Genomic DNA, 24,474 nt, shown 5'->3' on the forward strand with positions numbered 1-24,474 from the left:
CATTACTTATCATCAGGGAAATGCAAATCAAAACTACAATGAAATACCACCTTACATCTGTCAGAATGGCTAAAATTAACAACATAGGAAACAACAGGTGTTGGATGTGGAGAAAGGGAAACCCTCCTGTACTGTTGGTGGGAATGCAAACTGGTGAAGCCACTCTGAAAAATGTTCCTCAAAAAGTTAAAAATAGAACTATACTATGACCCAGCAATTGCACTACTAGGTATTTACCTAAAGAATGCAAGAATACTAATTCAAAAAGATACATGCACCTCAATACTTACAGTAGAATTATCTACTATAGCCAAATTATAGAAAGAGCCCAAGTGTCCATCAACTGATGAATGGATAAAGAAAATGTAGCATATATATGCAACAGAATATTACTGAGCCATAAGGAGAACAAAATCTTGCTGTTTGCAACAAAATGGATGGAGAAACTATAATATTAAGCGAAATAAGTGAGTCAAAGACAAATTACAACTGATTTCACTCATATATGGAGTTTAAGAAATAAAACAAATGAGTAAAGGGGAAAAAGAAAGAGAGAGAGAGAGGCTAAGCTATGGAAAACAAACTGATGGTTACCAGTGGAAAGGTGGGTGAGTGCATAGGTTAAATAGGTGATGGGGATTAAGGAGTATACCTGTGATGAGCACTTGTATGGAAGTGTTGAATCACTATATTATATACCTGACACTAATATGACACTGTATTTTGACTAGAATAAATATAAACTTAAAAAATACAGGTGCCTGGTAAGCACCTGGTAATCAGGTAATCCTGCTTTCGTCTCTCATTCTTTAAACTGCACTTATTCACTATTTTTATAATCTCCTGAAAAAAGAGAGGTAACAGAGACAAAAATTAGTTGCATCACACTGATGTATTCATGTCACACTTGACATGTGACAGTTTATTTGATTTACTAATGGACACAAACAATAACATCAAAATACAGAGTATAAGAATTATTGGCAATATTGGCCATTATTATACTGAACAAAAGTGTTTAGAAGTTTGGGGAAAAAATCAATATCTTACTTGGAATTCAGTGGAATACATTAAATCTCTTTTTGTTTATTTTGGCAGTAAAAGTAAATTGCAGAGTAAAGAAAAAAACCCCGCAGTCAAACACTAATCTACTTGCTATCTAAACTTATACATATGCATATACACAGGCGCACAAATCAGTCACACATGTAAGATATCTAATGATTTTCTGTTGCTTAAAAGCTAGAATCTTATTTAATTCATAGAACATTAGAGCTGGGCAAACCTTAAACATTACATCATTTGAGCCTGTCTTTTTATTGCCAAGGTCATAGAGTGAAAGTGCTTAAAATGAGAGTCAATTCGTCTTCCAAGTCCAGTTTCCATTTTGCTGTAACACTTTGTCCCATCTATCTAGAAATCCCAGAAAGAATATAATAAAAGCACATTTCTAAAACCCCGAGATCATTTTAAGGGATAATGCCTTCTTCTACCTTCATGTTCCAGAAGCTTGTTATTCGATTTTTGATCCTCAACATATTAGAGGCTTTGCTAAAGGCTCTTTCCTGTGCTGAATCATCCAATATAAAAAAGTTTCTACATTTAGTGCATGAAAAGGTGAGAATGAGTTTGGAAACTTACATGCATCTGAGGAGAGTGACAGTTATTTGTTTAATATTTTTATTATAGACAAATTTATCTTAAAGGCTTTTATTTTCTATTGGTATTCCTAGACTAGTAACTACCAGTACTAATTGCTGAATTATGTGGTATAGGAAAGCCAATGATAAACAAGAGCAGTTCCATTTAGAGTATTATACTTAAAAAAAAAGTCTGATATAAGTCCATAAGGCTTTTAAATTATTCCATGATGTATATTGAAGTTAAGAAATTTAACTTTGTTAGATGAACTCCATTTTCCATCATCCTATGATTCATTATTCATTCACTCATTAGTTTATTCAACACATATTTTTGAGTGCCTTTTATGTGTATGAACTTTTTTTTTTTTTAATTTATTTATTTACGATAGTCACACTCAGAGAGAGAGAGAGAGAGGCAGAGACACAGGCAGAGGGAGAAGCAGGCTCCATGCACCGGGAGCCCGATGTGGGATTCGATCCCAGGTCTCCAGGATCGCGCCCTGGGCCAAAGGCAGGCACCAAACCGCTGCGCCACCCAGGGATCCCTGTGTATGAACTTTTATGAGTCATTTTATCTATTGAATAAAACAACTGAACTCTTTCTGACTGAGGATTCTTAGACACTCAAACCTGTAGTTTTCATAAACTGAACAAGAGCTATAAATCTTTAAACGAAATGTGATTTGGGTCAATTTATTTTTTTTTTCCAAAAGAGTACTCCATCTGACATAGGTAAATGAGTGTCATTTCCAAGTAATTGTACTAGTTTAGGGGACACAGAGTACAGCAATTAAAAATGAAGGCTCTAGATCCAATCTGCCTGGGTTCAAGGTCCAGGTCTTCCATACACTAGCTGTGTGACCTTGGCCAAGTTACCAATTTCTTCATTCTTAGTTGCTAATATGAAGGTTAAGATCATAATATTGAGTTAATTGATATAAAGACAATCAGATAAGAACCTTGCACACATATATATTAAGGTCCAAATTAGACACAACCACATTATAAATAGAAAAGGTCTCAGGGATTTCAAGGAAGAAACCATAAAGGAAGAATTTAGGGGATCTGGGTGGCTCAGTTGGTTAAGCCTCTGACTCTTGATTTTGGCTCAAGTCATGATCTTTGGGGTTGTGAGATCAAGTCCTGTGTTGGGCTGGGCACTCAGTGTGGAGTCTGCTTAATACTCTCTTTCCTTCTGCCCTTCTCTCAATTAATTCTCTCTCTCTCTCTCATTTATTTTTAAATCTTTAAAAAATAATTGTAGGATTAGGGGAGAAGAAACAGACTGACTTAGCACAACATTGAAAGAGACTCACTTTGGCACATAGTAATTCTTAGCTAACTACTGTATGCTCAGAAAAAGATGTCAAGAATACAGTCAAATACTCATGTGTAAAGCACTCAGAGGAATAGAGATTGTAAGTTTAAGATGCAAAAAGAAAAATGAGAAGAAACTGTCAAAGAAGCACCAAGATAATGAGGTCAAACAAAGAGAGTACAGACAAACAAGGGTCTAGAGTTCCGCAGTGCTGATAAAACCATAGAATGATACAGTTATACAAGGATAGAAATGCTTTTCATTAAATTTAGAACCTAGGAGGCTTATAATTTCTTTACAGAGAATATTTTGAATTCAGGCACGGAGAAAGAAATTAAATTGTTGCATTTTAAAATGTCAGTAATGAGATCCAGGAAAAGACTCAAAATAAAGAAGACATTTTCTGTAATTTGAATGAAAAGTGAAGGAGAAAGAATTTGAGGGTCAGAAGCATAGAGACATGTGTTCTATATTGTTGTCCTTGTTGTTACTGAAATGGGTACATACATGACAAATTGAGAGAGGATGAGAATTTAATAGAGATAGAAGTCTTTCCATGGAGCAATGTTCATGAGGAAATGGGTAATAACACTATCAAAAGCACATGCATCTAGAATAGGCTAATGGACAGAGGGGGTGACATCCCAAAGCAGATAATTTCAAACTTCTGGATTTATTCTCTTTCATGCTTCACATAATTATTGCTTCATAGATAAAATTCAGGATGCCTAGTGGCTCAGCGGTTGAGCATCTGTCTTTGGCTAAGGTCTTGATCCCAGAGTCCCGGGATCGAGTCCGGTATCAGGCTCCTACAGGGAACTGGCTTCTCCCTCTGCCTATGTCTCTGCCTCTCTCTGTGTCTCTCATGAATAAATAAGTAAGTCTTTAAAAATAGACAAAATTCAATTCCAATGAGGCTGTAAATCCTTCAGATTCTCATTCTTCTTCTATGGAGACATTAAATGTCTTGCCCAAAGCCTTATTTGTGCTTTGGGATTTCATTTAACTTTTGAGAAAATAGTGCCCTAACCATCTAGGTAATTTTTAAAAATTGCTTCAATATAACCAGTTTTCCTCCATCTTAATGTTATGCACCACCTGATTTTTTCTTGTTTTATCTCTCCATGACAAAGAAAAAATAATTGGACATTACTAAATGCTCTAAATAAAAAGTGATAGAGACCTTAAGCAGTCCAAAGATAAGCATTGAATGCATGTTCATTGGAAGTATTTTTGAAATCCTTTCCAGTAAGCAAAATGGCTAAATATTCTCTCTCTTTCTCTCTTTTTTTTTTTTAATTTATTTTATTTTTTTTAAATTTATTTATGATAGTCACAGAGAGAGAGGGAGAGGCAGAGACACAGGAGGAGGGAGAAGCAGGCTCCATGCCGGGAGCCTGACGTGGGACTCAATCCTGGGACTCCAGGATCGCGCCCTGGGCCAAAGGCAGGCGCCAAACCGCTGCGCCACCCAGGGTTCCCTCTCTCTCTTTCTCTTAAAAACAGTTCCAGAAGACAAACCATATGACAAGCCTGGAATGTCTCAAGTAACAGTCTTAGAACTTCTCTATCAACATTCAATTTAGTTAAGGTACTGCTACTTGCCTTAAACTTACAATACAGGTTTCAGAGTCCATCTTCATGGGAACCCAGCTCACACTAATGGGTTCCAGCTTGATCTTTCATGAGCTCCCCCACTTTATATCCAACTGTCTTTCTTGACTTGCCCGCCCTCTCTGCTTTTATTTCCAGCATCATACTTTATTAGAAGAGTTCTAGGGACTACTTAATTAGCACCCCAAATTGCTTAAAGCTCAAGTTCCTATAACCAAAAATAAAGGAATAAATGAATGAATGAAGTCTATATGTGTATATATGCAATACAATATATATCATGCTAATTGTTTTGCTTCTCTAACAAAGCCTTGATTGATGAATCCAGTTTTTATCTCGAGCATAAATTCTCCTCTGTAATCTATACTGATACACAAACTGCCTATTGCAATAACCACTTTAAATTTACCACACTTCATTTTTTAAAATTAATTATTTTAGAGAAACAGAGTGAGTAAGCACAGAAAGGGGACCCTGAGATCACGACCTGAGCTGAAACCAAGAGTTGGTCATCCAACCAATTGAAATACCCAGGCAGCCTTATCATACTTTAAATTTATCAAACTTGAAGCAAAACTTCTGAATTCCATTCCAAAAGTACTATTTCACATACATGCTCATATGAATAAACAGATATTACAGCCTGTTCAGTTGCTCAGATTGGGAACATCTTCTATATTGCTCTTTTTCTTACATTCACTATCCACCTATGACTTTTCTAAGAAATAAAATCTGAAGCTCATTCAGTAAGTTATTTCTCTTTATATGCTAATGGAACAATATATTAATTAATGTAATCCATAATATTTTGACTACAGAATGATCTTGTTTCCAATTGTATTTTTAAAACAATAAGACGTAATAGTTCTCTTTACTATTTTAAAATCTAATTGTAGAAGAAAAGATCCAAATAAGAACAACAGCAACAACTATGGATCTTTGGAAGGCTGATGATGAGTCACCTTAATTACAGATGAAGGAGAAACACAAGAAGAAAAGATGGGAAAGAAAATAAAAAGAAGAACCATATTTGGGCACATTGACATAGAGCTGAATGAAAACAGGCTGGAGATTTAGAGGAGCATATTGTGGATTTTGAGATAAATTTTAAAGAACAAATATGGTTTAGATGAAAAGAAAGAGCGGGGATAGGCATACCATTCTAAAGTCCTCAGAAAAAAAAAAGTGCAAGAATAGCAAGTACTGCCAAATGTTTGCTAGTATGCAAGGTTAAGTGATTAAGTTGATATAACAGTAAAATCAAGGTGCTAAAGAGTACTTCAGTTCACGATGACCTCTAGTTACCACCTAATTTGTCATTAAGTTGATATTATTTTAGAGGGAATTATATATTAAAGGTTATTTCATTATTTATTTTATTATTATTATTATTTTAAAGATTTTATCTATTTACTCATGAGAGACACAGAGAGAGAGGCAGAGACACAGGCAGAGGGAGAAGCAGGCTCCATGCAGGGAGCCCAACGTGGGACTCGATCCCGGGACTCCAGGATCACACCCTGGGTCGAAGGCACCCGGGCTCCCCTATTTCATTATTTATTTTAAATGAGCTTTTTAAAATCAGTATATATATATTTTTTAATTTTTGACAGTACTGCTTTTCAGGATATTATGGGGTATATTACTACATTGAAGATAATGTTTACATAATCATTCCAGATAGATTCAACATGATTATTTGGTTGATATATTTTAGATGTTCAGGGAATGGATATTTAAACAAAATAGAAAAGATTTTGAAGTTTATAAATTAATAGATTAGGCCTTTGTAATCATATAAAGGATCAGCTAAACTGATAAATTGGCTGAGAAAAAAAAGTATTTATATGTAAAGTTGTTGATATTTCAGTATGTTCACTAAAGAATTATTTTTAAAAATCACAATAAAACTTTAGAAAAGCATGCTTCTATAAATTAGAAAGCTGAATACAAATAGTAAAGTATTCAAAAAAAACTTTCTTTCATGCATACAGTTTCATTGATCCAAAGTTCACAAATTTGTAAGAAAATAGCTTGAGTTTTCCTAAATCTTATATTCATATTTGATGAAAGCAAAGATTTGCGATGGTTCCATTGGAGGAAAGAGATATCAAGTAGAAGACTTCTGGGACATAACCTGAACTTCCTATGAACAAATGAAGTATTTGTATATAGTGACTTTATGATCTTAGATTTCATTAAATGCTCAGTTTTCTGACCAGAATTAGTAAGAACTTTTATTTCTATTTGAGGTTTCAAAGCTGGTTTAGTGCACCTTCACAAAAACGTCCCAAATTAAGCTAGCAAAACTGTAGATAATATATATGACTGAGTAGACAGAGCCTTCCTGGCCAGGAGAAAGCTGGGCTTTCATAAAATATATGTTGTTAAAAATCCCCCCAAAATTACTTATTTTTTATGTATGTTTGTGAGAAATATATTATCCATTCAAAATTTTATTTGTGAACTCATGCTTGACTAAATGATTAGTAATTATTATATTTTTAGTTAATAAATTTGTTTTTATTAGTAAATGGATTTTTAAAATAGGGATGGGGTTGAGATAAGAAAGAAGATGTGCAATTTAACAATAATTTACAAGCAAATGAGCTACCATTAACAACAGAATTAGAAAAGTGCCTTAATAATCTAAATAAAATGTCAGACTACAACTTTTCATGTTAGTAATGGGGGATGGTGAGAAGGAAGAAAACAGCAGTACAGTAGTGAAAAAGAAAGATAGAAGATAGAAGACTTATACTGTTGGTACTTAATGTATGCCAAATATTTTATGCATATAAATCATTTCTTATTATTTATTACATTGATCTTTAAGTGCATATGTACAGTGGGACCTCTAAGTCAGTATGGCAAGAAAGCTATATAACAGTAGAGCTTAAGTCTAAACCTTGATTTGTTTGATGGAACTGTAATATGCTGAAGGATACTCAAAGAAGACATTAAAGGATCCTTCAAAGAAAATGAAAACAGGGGTACCTGGGTGGACCAGTGGTTCAGCATCTGCCTTTGGTTCAGGGCGTGATCCCAGGGTCCTGGGATAGAGTCCTGCATCGGGCTCCCTACAGGGAGCCTGCTTCTCCCTCTACCTATGTAACTGCCTCTCTCTCTGTGTCTCTCATGAATCAATAAATATTTTTTTTAAAAGAAAATGAAAACAAAATATATTCTTTATAAATTGGGAGATCAGAACCGAAACCATAAAGAAAGAAGAACAAAAGAGCATCTTCCTTCATTTTGTCCTATGCAATATACTTACAACATATAGACTGGACTAAAAATCATTAAAATGTTAAATTTAAACTTTTGTGCATAAAACATACATATATAAAATATATGTGTGTGTATGAGACAGACTAAAGCAGGATGACTGACATTTTCAATATTTCAACATTTTCTAAACATTTGTAATGAATTTAACAACATAATATTTGCAAAAATCTTTAAACAGCAGAAATCTTTAAACTAGTGTGTTTAGTGTGTTTTCTGTTTTACTAGGCAGCTCTTTCTAAATGTGCAATTAATATGCTATTTGTATATAGCTGAATACATTATTGTGAATCCTCTCAACTAGGTACTTCATACACAACGATAAAGGCTATAAGTCCCACTCAGACACTTAAAAAAAAAAATGTTTGTTCCTTCCTATATTTATCTATGGGTTCTCTTTTTCACCTGCAATATCCCATGTGCTCTGACTGATATTTCAGCCTCACACTATTTAAAATTGCACTTTAGCAAAGGGTCAAATTTGGGAAAATTAAAAGTTGAGTAATAGTCACCTGAAGTAGTATTTCCCTTCAAAAAAATTTATGAAATTTTTATTATTGCAACTTAAACTCTTTAAATGTATGTTTCTGAATTTTTATGTAACTTTTAAGAGAGGAAAAAAGAACACATTGTTCAGATTTGGGACATGATATCACTATAGAATTACTGTAAGAAATCTGACAAAAAAAAAAAAGAGGCTTAAATCTGAAGGTATCTCTCAAGGGAAATATATCTGAAAGAAGTTAGGCCATGACAGTATTAGCAAATTTTTGCCATTTACTGTGTTCTACTTAGCTATCCACACATTCTACATTCTTGACTCATTTTACCTTTATTTTGGAAATACAGACATGCAAACAAAGATGAGTTTGTAAATTCCTCAAATAAGTCACAAATTTAACAAATGTTGGAAATCGGATTAACATCTAACCTCTAACGTATATATACTGTAATAGTTGCCTTTCAATGGGAATATGGTCACCAAGCCTATATATAGTATTATCCAAGTTGAAGATAATACTATCTTCCTATTTCTTCATTCTCCCTACTGCCACTCTTCCCAATCCCTGTTTTCCTGTTTTTATTTTGTCTTTCCAATTCACTGTAGGTCGAACAGCAATTAAAACTGTAGTGCAGAGTTATAATCTTCTGATTTCTGCTTTTAGAGTAACTAGAACTGTGAAAGTTTCCACTCTAATGAATACTTTAGTACAAGTCATAATGAAATGGAAAATAAAAGTCCTGTAAAGATACTGATTTCTCCCAATGAACATAAATTGTGGCAGGAAATAACGGGACATTGTCATTGTCTATATTGTCAATATCTAAATGGGGAGGAGTGTTTAAGTAAAAACAAGGCCAGTCTTTGTTATGTCTTCCACATGGCAAATTGCCATTACTTTTAGGTTTTGAAGTTCAGACAGGTAACAACCTGCTCTCCATTTAGGTAATTTAGTCCTTGTAAAAGGAAGATTGGCAGAAAGGGAAGAAAGTGAAGTACTCTGTTTATCCAAAGAAAAATAGATCCTGGGCATTAAGTGCACAATCTTCTATCATGTTATCCTGACAAGACACTTTTCTTTATACATAGAAAGAATCATTTACAGGACAAAGGGTAATTGAGATATTGACCTTAACCACTCCTTGATCTTAGAAACCTGTCCACTTGGTATACAATGCCAAGGCAGCTGTTGCTACTTTATCGTCCTTCCAAAAAAAAAAAAAAAAAAAAAAGTCCCTTCAAATTGTCAGAGATTGAATGTCTACACAATATAACATTTATAAATACATACTTAAATTCTGAACTAGCAATGATGACTGGCTTTTAACACATTTAGCAGATGTTGGAAATGAAGTAAAAGCAACATGGGGTTGCTACTTATGAAAGTTTCTTAAATCATTATCAAGTGATCTCTGATTCTTTTACTGTTTTTTTTTTTTTTATCATAAGGTAACAAAGGAGTGCAATTCTAGCATCATGTGGAAGTCCTTAAGAATAATTTAAAGATTGTTAGCCACTATAATACCACCATATAAAATTTTGTTTGCAACCCTGGATTAAAAGAAAAACATTCTATGGTATTTAAAATAGATTGCTCCCTCATTAAGTATATATTAGCTTAGAAAGAACAAAAACATACGAATTTATTATTTAAATATTAGACATGTGTCCATTTCTAAAAGACATGGATTTAAATTTGAGTTAATAGCTTGAGAGCATTCTTTAAAAAATCAGAAAAGAAAGCTATTTATAACAAAGATAGCATTCTAAGACCTTAATTATTTATGCAATATTTACAAGAAGATCAAATAAACTGTGTGTGTGTATCTATGTTTCGGTGGGTCTGGGAAAAGTCATTAATATAACTGTGGTTGTGGCTAATAAAATGGCAAAGGAAAACTATTGATTGAGCATTTACACCATGTGCTAAGAACTTGAATGGAATTTAATGTAGTTTGTTTATCCCTATTAAATCCTCACAGAAGACCAATGGGGGACTGCTTATTACCTGACTTTTATTAATAAGAAAATTGAGTCTGAAATATTAAATATATTTTCACACTTCACAGATCACTGAAATTGAAAACAAGAGACTCTCACTTGTAAGCCTATATTTCTTCTCTGGTCATGTATTATTGTTTAAGTTATAGATCTTTCATACCACTACTTAAGTCATATTCCTACATCATTTTTTCACTGGTCCAAATATTTGAGATAATATACTGTTAAGAAAACTGATGAAATTGTATTTCAATCCCACCATTTCCCTTACTGTAAAATGGAAGTAATTATCCATAACCTGCCAATATCATATGTCTCTTTAACAAGAACTATGATAAGTTTGAGAAAGTGTATTTTACAAATTCTAAAATGATAGAAAGTGCAAGATATCATATGTAAATTGTTTCTATTCATATGTTGTAATATTTGAAATTATTTTTATTCCTTAACAGAATTACACAAATGCAATGTTGTGTGACTTGTGTTCCTGATTCATATTCATTCAAATCTTCTATGAGTAAGACATTACTTACAACAGAATAATAATAAATAAAAGGTATAAAGGATAAAATGGCTATTTGGTATTATCAACAAATATTAAACATTTTGAATGTATTATTTAGAATATATATCTTTAACTTACATTCCAATATGGCAAAATCAGCATAAAGATGATGGTTTTTTTTCTGCCTTTTCCCAGTATATGAGTATTTTTAGGCATGATATTTCTCTTTACTATTAGACTTCTATGTTATTGGATATAAGGAAAGGAGTTTTATTTATTTATTTTTAGTTTATTTTTTATTTATTTGAGAGAGAGAGTGGGGGAGAGCAGAGGGAAAGAGACTCCAAAGCCAACTCCATGCTGAGAGCAGAGCCTGAGACAAGGCTCAATCTCACAATTCTGAGATCATGACCTGAACTGAAACTAGAGTCCATCACTCAACTGACTCCACCACCCAGGCACCCCTCATGAAGGTGCATTTTAAATCTTACTTTTGCAAAGGATAAAACTCAAAAGTGTTTTGTTGATAGTATTTCTTACTCTACAAAGCCAAGTAGCATATTTCAGATAGCATATGAATTTTTGGCATCCCAGCTTCACACACAGCTTGTGACTTGTACTTCATTAGCCCAATATATTTTGAATATTTATGATTTATATTTTCTTTCTTCTCAGTTTTTGACTTATGTCCTGAAAAGTTGGTAACCATGTAATAATAATAATAATAATAATAATAATAATAATAAAATGAATGGGGTTGTTTTGGGTTGCTTTATATCCATTATTTTAGGGGGAGGGGAACTATGTGTAATCAGATGATGAAGATTATTCTGTTGTGACTATATTTTATACCTGCTTAAATCTGAGTCAATTTCTATGTTTAGAGATTAAAAAAAATTAATGGAGAGATGTTGGTGAAATTCTGATAGGAGATAATGGCTTATAGCTGATGGAACTAGTATGGCTGTGTATTTTGGTGTAGACCTTTATGTGGAGGGCCACAAGTGATAAAATTTTGCAAACTGTCAGAAATAAATTCATCCTTCCTATCTCTCCATAGAAGTTATCAATGTTTGAGTTCTAAGAATACTTAGAAGTTTTTGTAACATCAGTAAAAATAGGCTGTGCATGAACTGTGCATGAATGCTAATATGCTAATAATGGACATCAGCAACAAGGAGGCTTCCAAAATAACTTTGTCACCAGTAGACACAAATAAGTAGAGTCAAAATGGGTGGGGGGGGGGAAGAAAGCAAACATTAAAGTGACACGGTTTGTTTTGGTTTGATTTTGTTTTTGAGCATCCATGAGATATTTCATTGGGAACTCTCATAAGAATGGAAAGAACACAATGAAGGATGTGTAATTCTCAGCAATAAAGTTCCAGAGGCCACCATAATTTGGGCACAAAAAGGGCAGGACATATGGCCTGGGTTTGTAGTCATAAGCTTGGGCATTCTAGCTAAAATTGCAATAATAGTATTTGCAATGATAAAAGAAATTATTGAGGCACTATTCCTAGTATTCAACATACACTTCCTGTTTTCCATCCTGACATTAATCATGTGATAGATATTACTATCACTGTTTTACAGATGAAAAATTTGAAATTCAAAGATGTTAAATAACTTTTCCAAGGTAACATAGCAAATGGATGGTAGTCAAGATTAAAATCAGTTGCTCTTACTCTAAACATCCTTTCAGTCAGCATTGCTCTAAAATTTGGACTCAATTGGTGCATTTTAACACACGAAAAGAACTTGTTTTATACATCAGTAAATACAGACTAAAACTGACAAGATGGAGTCTGAAACTGAAATAAAGTAGAATATGAAAATAATATTTATATATATCCTCTATCATTAGAAACTATGTTCGATCAACTAAATTAAAAAAAAAAGATTTTCACTTGTAGCTGTAATCAGTTTATATTTTGTTGTCCAGAACTATATCATACTCCTACTTACAAAGGAAAAGATGTATGTGAAATGCACTTTATTCCATGTAGCCACATTGGGAACTAGTACTCTCTCCTATATATTTAGTGCAAATGAAAAGTGGCAGGGGAGAGATATATGATAGATAGATAGATAGATAGATAGATAGATAGATAGATGATAGATAGATAGATAGATAGATAGATAGATAGATAGATAGATAGATAGATACTGATAGATTCAGGAGCTATGGAGTATGACTACTTAATTAAAGTATAGAGTTAAAAATAAATCAATAGATTAAGCAAAAAAAGTCATTATTTTTCTCTTATTAAGTTGCACATTTTCTATTTTTGTTGTTGCTATTGTTTGCTTTTTAGTTAAATTGTTGCTTGCTTGTTTAGATTATTCACTATTGGCTGAAGTTTAAGGACTAGTATTTCATATATTGTTGAGGAGAAGATGAATTGGTACAAGCATTGTCAATAAGGGAATTTGACAGTGTATGTCAAAAGCATAATTTATTCTGCATGGAATACAATTTCCATGGGGATAGAAACCCTGGCAGTATTGTGGCAGTGATCTGAGATGAATGCCAGCTCTTAATACAGACATACACTAAATATTGTTAGAATGAATTAGCTAAATACCCCTAATTCCAGTAATTGTGATACTAGGAAAGCATTTTAAAGAATAAAGCAGCTTAAAAAAAAAAAGAATAAAGCAGCTTTGCATAAAATATATGTAAAAGAGTGCTAAATTTGACCTCTCCAAAACTAAAAATGGAAACAATATAGATGTCTTAAAATACCAGAATGACTAAATTATATTTTCTTTATACAACGGGATAGTAGACATTTATTAAAAACAGTAATAATTATGAATATAGGGAAATGCTCATGATAAATGAAATAGCAGTTGCCAAATATTATACATAATAGGAGAATAAAGTGATAACAGCACACCATTTTACTGTTAATATAAAGCAAATGTCTATTGGGTGTTAAATAATATTCTCAAATTAATTTCAGACATCTTCAAGCCTATGAGGTCACTATTACTATTAAAATGTTAATTAATTATTTTTTGTCTCACATCAGCCCTATGAGATCAATACTATTTAATTCTCCTGGAAACTGGACCACAGGAAGCTTAATGACCTTGCTCTAGAATGCACATTAAAGTCTGGCAAAGAGGGTTTGAAGCCAGGGAATCAAGCTCCTGAGCCATTCATCTTAAACCTTCTATTCTATGCCTGAAGCCATATGCATTATAACATATTTGAATTTCATTTTGTGTGCCCAATTATAATATTTATTTATTTTCTTATAGTGAACACAATCAGAAAGCTTAAATAAAGAGGAAATGAAAAATTAAAAAAAAAGGAATAACGTAACATAAAGACATTTGGGGGAGAAGACGAATAAATTGCACAACAGATTTCAAATGTCAAGGAATCAATACAATTACTAATATTAATACAGTCTGAGGCTGAGAGTGGTGAAGTATCGAGGGCATTCTCTCAAGGAGCTGAGGAGGAACATGAGAGGAGCTGTGGAGGACCATTGCTACTTTTGTGAGCTCTTATTCTATGGTTAATGTTTCAAGCTGTGATTTCCTTGACACTGTTTTTTTCCTTTCCATAGCCCAATAAAGAGCAGCTGACAAGATCAGAACTTAATAATTTATGTTTGATTTTAATGTAATTTTAAAAATAAAGTATGTAATTCATTCAAGGGTAAAAATATTTAAAATGCCCTGGTATATAAAAATAGAGAAAATGTTGAGAAATATATTTATTATGTTCACTGAAACTTTATTTAAATGTTGCCACATCAGAATGCAAAAATATTTGATTGGATGTCCTTAATGCCCTCTGGAGTCAATTTTTAAAAATCAAATTAAATGTTCTTTATATTTTATATTTCCCTGAGTTGTCATTATATTACACTAAAATTTAATTTATAAAGATACTTTGTATATAAATATAGACAAATTTTCTATAAAATGTTGCATATTAAAAATTAGGAATCTAAATAACATTTATGAATGTTTCTATTAAAAACAGATTCATTTTCAATACTGATATTTTTCAGAGTCATTTTGCAACCCAACTCAGTGTTTTGTTAATATTACATTCTTATTTAGAAATCAAATTTCAACAAAGTATACTGTATTTGGCAATAAAATACTTATGATTAAAAAAAATCAGTTGCTCTGAAATTGGGATATTATTTGTATTTATTTCAGTTGTCACAGATACACCTTATTAGAGATTCTTTCCAAATGAAATACATGGAACTGTCTTTACGTTTCATAATAATTTAAGTGACAGGGACACCTGGGTGGCTCAGTGGTTGAGTGTTTGCCTATGGCTCAGGGCATGATCCTAGAGTCCCAGGATCGAGTGCAGCATCGGGCTCCCTGCATGGAGCCTGCTTCTCTCCCTGCCTGTGTCTCTGCCTCTCTCTCTGTGTGTCTCTCATGAATAAATAAATAAAATCTTTAAAATAAATACATACATACATACATAATTTAAATGACAGTAAAAAGCAAAATCCTCTTAATCTGTAACTTAAATAATGTCTCAGAGTTTACATTGGATGTAACAGAAAGGCAAGGTATTTCAGCACTGAGAGGCATTTCCAGGCTTCATATATGTACATAAATTTTATATATAATAATTATTCAGATATTAACACACACATATATGAGTGACAGAACTAAACCTGAAAATATATCTCTCTATAAATTTTACATCTATTTATCTATTATCTATGTAGATAGATAAATATATATATATATTCGTCAAAGTCTTTTAAAGTCCCTGAAAATGTTATAGTTATTTCTACTCCTCCAGTGCAATGAACAGGAAGAAAAGCCATTCTCAGCTATTAGGTGGTTGAAAAGAGCACTTTGTTCAAATCTCAGTGGGGGAATGTGAAATTCTTTAATATCTAAGTTTGTAACAGCAAAGCAGCTTCAAATCTTCACAACAGTAACTGAGAACACAGAAGTTGAGTGTCTTTGTACTCTAAAATTATCAATAACAATATAAGAAAGATTTAAAATTAAAGGAGGAATTCTTACTCTATTGAGACAGAGAATAACCTAGAATCAACATAATAAGAAAATAAATAGGCCTTTGAAAGAAAAAAAAAGTGACGTTTTTCCTGATGCTATGTAGATAGAGTTCATGTTAGAGAATTTGCATTGTGATCACAATTTTTTTAGTTTAAATTTTGCTGCAAACAGTCATATGACAAAATAAGTTAATACATAGGTTAATACAACAGTATTCCTTTATTCATTCATTACTTAAAATGTATTTAGTTGTTTACAGGATGTTACAATAGTAAAAATTCCTTTTTTGGAATACTCTTATAATTTGCACTTAGTGAATAAGTGCAAGTACCAATCTTCTTGATCTTGGGACATCTTTACAATTTAAAAAATATTAGAAATTAAAAATTAAGATATTTCAAAATACTTTCTTATCAATTTATTTCATAATAATAATTACAATAAGACTCCATTATATATTAATGCATTTGATTGAAAACAATATTATCCAAAATAAGTAATGAGAAGGATAGCATTACTTTTCACCTTAATAGAAAAGAGCTGAACTCTCATTTCTATTCCTGCATTCAATCTCTTATAGTAAGTTTTTCTGCTCAAAGAATATAAAGAAAAGTTGGCCTTACACAAAAATGATGTTGGAAAATATTAGAAGTATTTTAATAATCTTTCTTCAGATAATTGTGGCTGTTTTTGATACTATATTCCAACTTGACAAGTGGTAGCTTCTTAAAGACCAATATCATGTAGAATCTGAATCCATATCAATAAATCTTTTATACTTTAGTATTGTAAAATTCATTAGCTTATCTTTGAATGGATATTTTACTTATGTATGATTTTGTATCATATTGTTCAATGAATTATACAGATCTTCCCAATATTGACACATTTTATTTTTCATATTAAAAAGAAATTATAATTGTTAATATCTCCATCCTCATCAGAAAACCTCAGTGTTGGAAAGCAAGTTTTGGCAATTCTAATAGTTGCTTGAAACTGACATCTTTTTTTTTTTTTTTTTTTACTGTGTGTAATGATGAAGAAAGATGACAATTGGTATAGTTTGGTGATAAGAAACCAGAAGTGTTATTCACTATTGCTTTTGCATCAACAGTATAAGGTTCATACAATTATTCCAAGATAAAAACGACAACTCAAAAAGGGTTATTCAGCACTTTGTATATTTCAATACTACTTGTGTGTTTTTTTTTTCCATAAACATTTCCATAAACTATCTTCTATGATGGTTAAGTGCACTTATTTTGGACTAATACAGGTAAATACTTATAACCACATCTGTATATTAGTGCATTTGTAAGTCAAAAGTACATCCTGAAAATAAGATGTTAATTCAGTCTCATGGTTTCAGCTAAATCATTAATTTGAAGATTTACTCTATAGTTTAAAGATATACTGACATGCCTTTTTTTTACTTTTCATTTAGCAGGCATTCACCAATGTCAACTGCACAAAGCCTTTTCAATTTCTTAGTCATCATGGACCCTTATCCAACCAATGAAATATCAAAATTTACCAAGCAGGAGGCTATGACTTTTTCAAATGACTTTCAGCTCAATATGAGACCATGTTTACCTTTAAAATATTCAGGATTTTTTCTTTAAACTCAGAGTTATTAAAAATAATAAACTCAGAGTTATTGGTTTCAAAATGAAGCCACATTTTTACTGACACATACTACTATTTAAAATGTCTGTGGTATACAAAACAATGAGTCAAATGATTAACATAAAGCTGAGAGAAAGATGGTCTTTGTCATATTTTCCTTTCTTAGTTACAGCTGACCCAGTTTATTTGGACTAGTTTCCTTGTTCATGAGTCAGAGTACTCACTGAAATGTCAAATTCATCTTTTTCAGCAGCTATAATCATAGATGATGAAGCTGTGGGTTGAGACAACATGTTGACTCTTCCTTTTTTAGGCCAACATTCTAGCATTAACCATAAGAAAAATATATTGTAAACAAATTTTATTTTATTTCGGAGACAAAATATTTTTATTCTAAAATACATTTCAAATGAAATTTAAGCATTTGGAAAGGTTTTTAGGTAACATTTTGAAAAAGACAAATTCAAAACAGGAATCTGAAATGTGCTTAGTCATGTTTCCACATATTTACATTTACATGGTTACTCAACTATTTTGAGAAATTTCTAGCAACTTGCGATCTGCATTCTTTGTCTCGCCTTTTTCTAATAATATTTTACTCTTTCTATATTGTCTTATTTTTGAATGATTGAGATATTTTGGTGTTATTTTACCTTCCTTCTGATTCATTTATTGTTTGTTCTATTGTAGTTTAGATATTCGAAAAGAATCACTGGACCTTTTTCCCTCACTGGACTTTCTAGCATATACTCACAAAAGGCTTTTATTTAAACCAAAGTGATGGTTGTGGCAAGAGGAAGAGAGTGCAGGCAAGCACTGAAGACTAAGAAAAAGAACTGTAGAAGCTCTCAGGAAAGTGTAGGTTTGGGCAGATGTTACAGCTAGGTTCATTAAAGCAGTTAGGGCAGCAGCAAACCATTAGTAATGAAAGTGATCATCAGGGGATGTTTGGACCTTCAGTAGCAAATCATAGATAGATCCCAATGCCCTTATCTTGGCCAATAGTTAAAAACTGGACATCCAGACATCCTCACAGTTGAAAATAAGACTTTATCAGTCCATTTGTAAATAAACTCTCTATTTGCGTATGACTTGTTTAATTTGTTAATAGCTAACCTACTTTGTCCTTTCTATCTAATAGTATATAAACAATATCATCATTCTACTCTTGAAAAAATATTTTTCTTTTTTATTATAGCCTTATCCCCCATGTGTTTGGCATCATCACTGTTTTTTTTTTTTTTTTGTCATAGTAATTGCGATTTCATTTAATATAATATTTGGTTAACTATTTCTACAGTATATTTTCCATTCTATGATAGGTAAGCCATTTTCAAAAAATCAATTCTTCTTGAAATTATTCTTTTCTTCATTAAAAAAATTCTCCAGAAAATGCTGTTTTCACTCCAGTTTCTGTTGTTACAGTAAATTTTGTAAGTATTTCTAGAGAAATACGACAGAATAAGACCTTTTCTACTCGACTATAAGGTATATTTATTATCTTTATGAAGGTGTGGATATAAAAAAACATATCAGATATTTCTCCTATGCTTCTGATTTGTAAAGAAAAGCATTCATTTTATGCCTGATTAAACTGCCATTTAAAAATCAAAATTGTTTTCTACTTTTTTCCTACTTGTGAGTTTACTTAAATATCTACATTCATGCTTGAAACTTTTGAAATTCTAATTCATTATAATTCCCACCTTAATTTCCATTGTTATTCCAGGTTAATGTTTGATACAACATACTTTGTTTCATCAGTTATCTGCAAATACATCAAACTTGATTATATTTATTTACCTTAGTCAACTAGCCACTACTTGTATCTTCACACTGGTCATTTGTCAGATAATGGTATAACTAAAATCATTCAGAAATACTCATGTATAATCTTCTTTACATATAGATATGGTAAATAATTTAAAATATGATTTTTCAAGATTTGCCTTAGATTTAGTAAAACAAGTGGCCACAGATGTGTGTTATTTATGAAGTGCCAAAGCATTATAATAATCTTACTTTTATCCACATTATAAGCACATATCAATAAACTATGGAGCATAGTATTACCTGAAAACATTTCCGTTAGCTTGACATGGGCAGTAGGTGCTTTCATGTGAAAGCTTTCTCCTTTCTCTTAGGCAATTAAAAAAATAAATAAATGGTGGAACTGTCAGGGCATATCTTGGATGGTTTGAATAGACTTGAACATGAGATACTCTTCTAAATTTTGTGCTCAGATAAATTAAATGTCAATAATTAATTTGAATAAAAAATTTAAAAATCAAAATCATTGTATGACCAAGATCATACAATGAGCAGTTGACTAGAACTCAGGGGAATAAAAACACAGGTTGGGCTGTAAATTAATCAAAAGGCTTATGTGACTCTAAAACGTGGAAACTAGAGAGGACCTCTCATAACATCTTTGTGAAATGTATGGGTGATGGTAGGGTAATAATAATCTAGCCTTAGTTCCTTTTAAAAATCATTGAACTCTACTAATCATAGGGCCTTTGAGCTTTTCTGGCTATAGGAATTCACTGACTAAGTAGAATATATTTAACAAATATTCACTATTTAACTATGAGCCAGATAAAATTTCATAATTAAAACTGAAGTATGTAAAATTATAAATTTATTTTTCTAAAACATTATCTCATGTTCTAATCTTCTGATTCCAGTAATGAAGTTAATCATTGAAATATATCAATGAATTGAATAATTTTTCATTCATATGTTGTTTTAGCCTAATAAATATAGGATTATATCTATCTTCTACATATTATTACCCTTGTAACTTCTAATTTCCGGGTGGCATAATGTCTTATGTAGTATCCAGATTTTGGTGGGGAATAAGTAATAGGAATTTACTTAGTCTATTCATTTGCAACTGTTTTCAGAAATACACTTTACCTCGTCTTGTTATTCATCATAAGCCCCTACCTTTGTTGCATTCTGATTAGAAGTGTTTATACTCATGAAACTTCTAGTCACCTAAGTAATTTAGATTATTTCAAGCACTAAAGTATTTTTCAGGCCCTCTTGATCATTATCAGATAGTTCTTTACAAATATTCAGATCAAAGGAGGGAATAATGCAAACTGAAATTGTCTCCAAAATTCTTTTGGGGTTGTTCCTAAGACACTTAGTTGGGGAGGGTTTCTTAAGCCTTATGCTTAAGTCTTATTCTGAAGTGCTTATTCTTACCACCATTTCTGCATTAAAGCTAGTTTACCATTCTCATATAGTGGATTTCCTTATGGATTTCATTGAGTTTAACCCCATCAGAAAGGGGTTACACTATAGGTAATCTTTAACAAGATTGCAGAGTCTAGGAGGTGCAGTTATCCTCTATTCTTGTTCATACTTCTTTTCTATGGCCAAAATATTAAGCTTGGGGTCCTTCAAAGCTTAGTCTTTTATTTTTTAAATGGCAGACCCTGGAAAATTAATTCCTTCATGTTGAGGTTGTTATCTCTGCCTTAATTGTAAAAATCTAATTTGAAACACAAAGCTAATTTTTCTGTTGTCTCTCAATTCATGAAATCCTCCCTTTACCTCATATTTTGGAAATCAGTGACTGTTGCTGAACTAATTGCAGGAAGATGAAGGGGTGGGGATAGATTTTTGTTTTAGAGGTCCAAGTTTCATCTATTTTCATAATTAAAGTATTTTAATTTTAGGTACAATAAGTTATGTAATTAAGATAGGTATCTTGGATATCTGCAGTTGAGAAAGGTATTCTGGATGACACTTTCAAGGAAGTTCACTTAATCCAACTTAATGAAATCTATATCTTTCCTATACTGGCAAAAACATTGGCAGCACATATTGAGGCACGTTTTTCTGGACCCGACTGTGCCAGTTTGAGTAGACATGGCATACATGAGAACTCTGGCCAAATTTCCTGGGATAGCTCCAGTAGAGCTGCTGGTGCTCCAGTAGAGCTACTGGTGACCCATCCTGCTCTCTCAGATGCAGTGAGGCAAAAGGTGGTCCAAATTTTATTATAGCATATTTCTAATTGCACAAATTTTCTTATTTTTTTCAACTTAGCATAACACATATGCAGAGAATTTTGTATATTTCAAGTGTACATATAAAAATCCAAGCAAGTAAATGAGTATTATCAAAAGCTGCCTGCATACCAAAGTTAACCACTATTATGATTTCCAAAATAGTAATCCAAATGCTCTTGTTTATGTCTGAGATTTATTTGAAATTTAATTTATGTTAAATTAATTGTATTAATTAATTAATTAATTATTAATTAAGTAGTCCTTCAGATTTTTCTTCTTTAGCATTGAAAAATACTACAGAATTTACCAAAAAGAAGTTACCAGAACTAAGTGAGTTTAGCAAGTTTGTAGGACACAAGGTTAATCTACAAAAATGCCTATGTATCCACCTTCATTCTTAAAAAGTATTTTTATGGAGTATATAATTCTGACAAACACATTTTTCAGTAGTATTCTGAACCAGTGGAGAGGATCCAAATAAACTACCAAGGCAGGAAGATATGCTTTATCATTGACAATATTTAGAAATGTCAGTGCATGATAATAATAAAAGGGAAAGCTGTCTCTACTCAGTTTCATTAGATATTTAAATTAAATACAAACAGTGAACCTACCTATTGCCTATGCTTGAGACAAAACTCCCTCTTGGGTGTTCCACTGGGTTTTCCATTATTACAAGGATATCATTCAATTTATTTCCAGCTTCCAAACTTTTTGCATAAATGTCAATTGCTATTCTTAATTATAAAGTATGATTATTTCTTCTTTGAAGATAAAATAAATCATTTCCCCATATTACTGGATGCTTTATGGATCTCCCTATATATTTGTTTTTAATGTGTGTCAATTACATTTTATATTTTCATTTTTCTCAGGTTTTGTGAGGGTTTGAAAATGTACAATTGATGTATTTCATGACTTTTTCTAGGTGTTCTCATTTTTTTCTTTATTCTGGCCTACTTCAATTTGCCAATTTTTCTTCACTTATTTAATCTGGTGTCAAATTTACACATGGAGTTTTCAGTTTTGATACTTATATTTTTCAATTGTAGAAGTTGAATATTTTTTCAGATCTGCCATATAGATTTTTCAGATCTTACCACTTCCTATTCCAACTGTAAATATTCAATCTAGTCTTTTGTTTCCTCTAACATTTAAATCTTAGTTATTTAAAAATATAAATCTAAAAATTTCTTTTTTTTTTTTTGAAAATTTCTTTATAGATATCTTTTATGCTTTACTGTCTGTATATCTTCTTTTCCCATGCACATATACACACATAAACAAAACCCAAAATGATTACATTAAAAACTTTCTTTCAATATTTTGAGAGCATATCTATGGAGAAAGAAAATAATCATAGTTCATTTTAACTAGAGAAAACAGAAAGCTATCTTCAGAGATTCAGAATTTAATATACAACTTTTTAACAACTCTTAAAAAACTATCAGTGTTTAATTTTAATAAACGAAATATTAGAAGAAGGTTGTGGTAGATGAAACAAACAAGATTAACTGTTTCATGGTGAACTTGGAAAAGGACTTATAATTAAAGAGAGGCATAATTTGCTGAAGAGTCTTGTTTTCTTCTTAAACTTTCCCTCATGTTTCTCTCTTCATGGGACACTGAAATAAAGTCTTTTTGCCAGGATGAAGACAGTAACCCTGAAAGTGAGACTACTCTGCTTTATGGTAGTTCTTGAGCTGCCAAGTTTCAAGGTGGTCAACTGGGACAATGAGACAAACTAAAAGTAATAATCAAGCTAATATACCAATACAGTTTTTCCTTGCACCTTACCCATTGTAATGTAAAAATATCATATGTCAATAATGCCTTTAATATATCTAACCTACCAAACAACACATCTTAACATAGCCTACCTTAAACATGCTCAGTAACTTGAATTGGCCTACAGTTGTACAAATTCCTCTAACATAAAACACATTTTATAATTAAAAATTCAATATCTCATGTAATATGTTGGATACTGTACTGAAAAAAAAAATGCAATGGTTATCAGTGTGTTGCTTTTTTATCCTTGTGATCACGTGGCTGGGTGGCAACTGCCACTGACCACCACCAGGAGAGAGGATCATACCATATATCAGGAGCCCAGGAAAAGAGCAAAATTAAAAATTCCAATTATGATTTCTATTGAATGTGAATCACTTTTGTACCATTGTAAAACTGAAAATTCAAAAATTGAATCATTATAAGTCTGTATTGCAATAGTGCAAGTAAATAAGCAAAGAGTTAAGAAAAGTGATAGCTCTTTAATTTCCATGTTTTCCCCATAGAATGACCAGGGCCAGTGAGATGACATGCAGTGCAGTTGAGAAAAACCGAGAACTGAAGAGAACTGAACAAAAGGCTACCACTGGGGATTTTTTTTTTTAAGCCTTGCAATGTAACTGAAATTTTCCTGCTTGTTTTCAGACTTTCCTAGAACTTGAGACCCCCTTTTCTTCTATTTCTATTTTTTTGGAATGGAAATGTCTATCCTATATGACTGTCCCAACAATATATTTTATAAGTATTTAGCTTGTTTTCTAATTTCACAAGTCCACAGATGATGACAAATTTTGTCCTTGGGTGGACCATTGTTAGATTCTTACCATAACTAATTTAGATGAATTTGAGTTGATTATATTTAGATAAGGTCTGAGATGTTGAGTTGACACTGAAATGGATTAATAATCATTTTAAGGATGTTGGGATGGGGTGAATTTGTTTTGCATATGGGAAAGATATTAATTTAAGGGAGGGCAGAGGGTGCACTGTTATGAGTTGAATTGTGCCCCCCAGAAAGATATATTGAAGTCCTCAGATTAAAATACACTCATGGAAAAAAAAACAATAAATAAATAAATAAATAAATAAATAAATAAATAAATAAAATACACTCATGGTTAAGCAGAAAGATGTAATAAT

The 24,474-nt window shown here is 31.9% G+C and overlaps 1 long non-coding RNA gene across 1 annotated transcript in view; it reads right to left on the reverse strand.

Moving 5' to 3' along the window:
• The window catches only part of LOC111091758, a 154,892-nt gene that overhangs the window by 105,376 nt on the left and 25,042 nt on the right, over positions 1-24,474 (reverse strand). The window lies entirely within an intron of this gene.

Source organism: Canis lupus, chromosome 22, assembly GCF_011100685.1.
Source record: "Canis lupus familiaris isolate Mischka breed German Shepherd chromosome 22, alternate assembly UU_Cfam_GSD_1.0, whole genome shotgun sequence".
NCBI classification, from domain to species: domain Eukaryota; kingdom Metazoa; phylum Chordata; class Mammalia; order Carnivora; family Canidae; genus Canis; species Canis lupus.